Genomic DNA, 3,717 nt, shown 5'->3' on the forward strand with positions numbered 1-3,717 from the left:
ACCAGCATGGCTTAGGTTTCAGAGGAACAAAACATACTGAACTTCGAATCAACTCCCCAAATGCAAAGATTCCGAGCAGCTTCCAGAGTCAAGTCTGGCTTCAGGGCCAAGTGACCAATACAATTGTACAGGGCCCATCCTCAGATAAGGCCTGCACTCGGTCCAAGGCTGGAGCCACTATCTTCAATTTCTTATAATGGCCTGATATTTAAGTCTGCGAATTGTAGGTGGAAAATCAGTGTGATAACGAATCATGCTGGGAGGCATGAAATTGTGGCACAGTCCTGTCTCCTGCCACGTTCCTCTCTCAGTCCCTACTCTTCTTGTCTTTGGCACCCCAGCAAACCCAAGTTCTTCCTCCTGGAGCCCATTCCCAAACTTCTTCCAGCTGCAGCAGCATCCAGCTGTTTGGGGGTCAAAAGTTAGACCCACATTACTCTGCCATCCGCAGTGGTCTAAACACCACCATAGGAGGGGTGTGAGCTTCAGCACATCTCTGTGAGGGCAAGGCGGTGGCCGTCCCCTGTCTGTCTGAGAACCACACCCAGTCTATAGGTGGCTAAGAGCACAGCACTCTGGAAGACTCCTGGCTCTCTTCCAGATTCTAACTATTCTGGTATCTAACTGTGCCAGACTCTAAAAAACAACAACTGGAGTTGAGTAGTTCTTCTGAACTGAAAATATTACACAAATCTTGCACATAATCTTTGTATGGTGGCTTGTCAAGGACTTTTTCTTTAATTGAAGTGATCACAAGTAAAATAAATATTTCAAAGAGCTGAATAAAACTTCAGGTAAGGACTTTATATTGCTTCTATTTTTCTTGCTATTATAACCAGTTTGTTTATAGTGTGTTTAATGAAGTATATGAATCTTCATATACTGAAGAATAAACTGAACTAGTACTTCTCAAAACACTAAAGTGCACATGAAATCTCCTGGAGATTTTGTTACAGTGTAGATTCTGGTTAGATAGTCCTGGAGTCAAATTCAAGACTGCATTTCCAAAAGGCTTTCTGGTGATGGTGACGTTGTTAATCAAGTCCAGATCTTTGTATTCAAAATATGATCAGTGCTGACATGACAAGATATGCCCACAGGTGCAATAGTGATATGTATGAATTGGGACCAACCACTTCCTGATTTATTTAAAACCTACTCCACAAGATGAAACAGCATGGGCCAGGCCTATTAACTGGCCCAAGAACCCATGGCTATATAGGATATAGGTCTTAGGAGAGAACCTCTCACTACTGTTCAATTAAATGGAAATAATATTAAACTTCATCCTAAATACTTACCTTTATAACCCCAGACTAATATAACTCTCGGCTTTCATCAGAGAAGGTTCTTTTTGCAGTAGATTGTTGTAGGGAAGCTGCTTGTTGGTTCCCAGCTACTCAGCCCTGAAATAATCACACAGAAGTCATATTATTTAAAACACTGTTTGGCCCATTAGTTCTAGCTTCTTATTTGCTAACTCTTACATATTAATTTAACCCATCTCCATTAATCTGTGCATCACTACGAGGTCGTGGCCTACCAGCAAAGTTTCAGCACATCTGTCTCAGGTGATGGCTCCATGGCTTCTCCATAACTCTGCCTCCGTTCTCCCAGCCTTCAGTTTAATTTTCCCTGCCTAGCTCTGTTGCTCTATAGCTCTGCTATAGGGCCCAAAGCAGTTCCTTTATTAACCAATGATATTTACAGCTTACAGAAGGAAATCTCATCTCAGCAGATGGTCAAAGTGCAGAAAATAGGAGGCTATGTGATTCTTAGCACTAAATGGTAGCATTATAACATACCCTCTGCTCTGGGGGCTCATAGAAGTGGTTGGAGAAATTGTAAGGGCCAGAGGTAGTAGAGGATTTCTATGAAAAAGTGATTTTTGATCATGACCAGGACATTACACACATGAACTTGCAGTAGCTATCACTATGTACAAGATCTGTACATGATCAAGCCACATAACACTCCAGAATGAATGGGGAACAGGCTCACAGAACCCCAACCCTAGCTGAGCACTATGGCAATTGATAACTCCGGGGAACAGGGAGATACAGCAGCTGAAAGACTGGCCATGTTCCAATGGATCACTCTACACCCACAAAAGGTACCAGCCACATTAAGGGAACTCGATGGGTTTTAAAAACAATACACGAAGTTAGGAGGGAAAACTGGTAGGAAGCATAAGAAAAGTTGTAAGGAAGGGAGTCCAGGATAGATTTAATCAAAATTAAAGTAATTTTTAAATTAAATTAAAAATTTAATTAAATCTTTTAAATTCCACATATGAAATTAAAAACAATATTTTAAAATTTAAAACAGTAACAAAATATGGTTTATGGCCCAGCAACTCTCAGAAGACTTCCCAGCCCCCACTCTAGGCCTATGATGAGAACCTATGTTTCAACATGATCCCCGGGAGAGTCATAAGTCCACGAAAGTCTTCCATATCCTAGACCTTCTGACTGCCTCTCTTTCCATTTGCTCCCCTTCCCAAATGAAGAGCTGTCATTTGGAGTAACCGATGACGGTTTCAAGTCTCCCATCCATGGCTCAGGGAAGCAGAGCTTCAGGCTATATGCAAAGACTTACCTGCTTGCTTCAAGAAGGAACGCAGCGTAGCAATAGTAGCACACAAGCTCCTAACAGACCCAGACTGTACTTCTGCCTCCCGTGAGTTGTATGACCTTGAGCTCAGGTGTAATGAGAGGACCTCCTCCAGAAGATTTGTGACTATTAAAGTCATAAAGCTCTTGGAATCTTGCCTTGCACACAGCAAGCTCTGCAGCGATGTCTCAATACAAATTTGAAAATATAACTCGCTTTTAAGTTTTCTGTTCCAGACCTCAGGACTTGCACAGCTTGCTTAAATTGCTGAGTAACTCGGGTTCACAAGAGAGATGAGACGCGATCTCAGGTGTCAGGGTGTTCTCTGCGGTTAACTAGAGCAATCACTATATTGCAAGACACTTGAAAATGGGACCAGTAGCCTTGACCCAAAGCCCTAAGGACAAATCCCTGTGTCTAGATCTGTGTGTCACTGTTATCCACCTGCGAAAGGACATAATGAAAAGTGTCACTAGTTTAAAGGCTGATCTGTTTTGCCTCCATGCATAGAGTCTATTACTCTCCCAATGGTTCGACATCAATCAAGAGCTGCCGAGCCATTGTGCAATTTCAGATGGGTATGGGGTAACCGAATCTCTGTGAATTGGCTAGGAACAGTGCAAGAAGTTCCTAGTGGGCAGTACATCCACTGTCACTCTGCTTCAGTGAAATCCAGCCTCTTCTCACCCCATATCCTGAAGATACAATCAAGCGTATTGCCAGACAGACTCTGCTGCACACATAGGCTTTGCATACATCTGCATGAGCCACAGCCCCCAGTTTCTGCTGCGCTCCATCCATCACTGTGCCTTGCCTGGACGGTGCTTGTAAACTCAAGGTGTGCTCCTGGGCAGTTATGTGCACTTGGGATTTCTGTTTCTGATCCGTCTTTAGCTGTCTCTGGACCCAAACTGATTTGCATGTGGGAGAAAACGGTTGAAAATATCATGACATTTAGATTTTTAAAAGTACATGGTGGTGGCTCAATGGGCTTGCTTACCTTGGATTAAAATCTATTAAGGCTCCGGCTCAGTCCTCTCTGGCGAGATTTGTTTCTGACTCACATGTGCTGACTTGCAGAACGCTTCATTACAGCTCAGGGAC

At 43.0% G+C, this 3,717-nt stretch overlaps 1 long non-coding RNA gene across 1 annotated transcript in view; it reads right to left on the reverse strand.

Annotated features, from left to right (window-relative positions):
* The window catches only part of LOC146889345 (uncharacterized), a 16,453-nt gene extending 12,953 nt beyond the window's left edge, over nt 1-3,500 (reverse strand). Inside the window, exons 1-2 of the long non-coding RNA XR_015000030.2 lie at nt 2,599-3,500; nt 1,302-1,406 (exon numbers count right to left, since the gene is read on the reverse strand). This is a non-coding gene — a long non-coding RNA (uncharacterized LOC146889345). The remainder of the gene's footprint in view (nt 1-1,301; nt 1,407-2,598) is intronic.
* Nucleotides 3,501-3,717: the final 217 nt, after the last annotated feature.

This window comes from Myodes glareolus, chromosome 27 (genome assembly GCF_982192425.1).
Source record: "Myodes glareolus chromosome 27, mMyoGla1.1, whole genome shotgun sequence".
In the NCBI taxonomy this organism is placed as follows: domain Eukaryota; kingdom Metazoa; phylum Chordata; class Mammalia; order Rodentia; family Cricetidae; genus Myodes; species Myodes glareolus.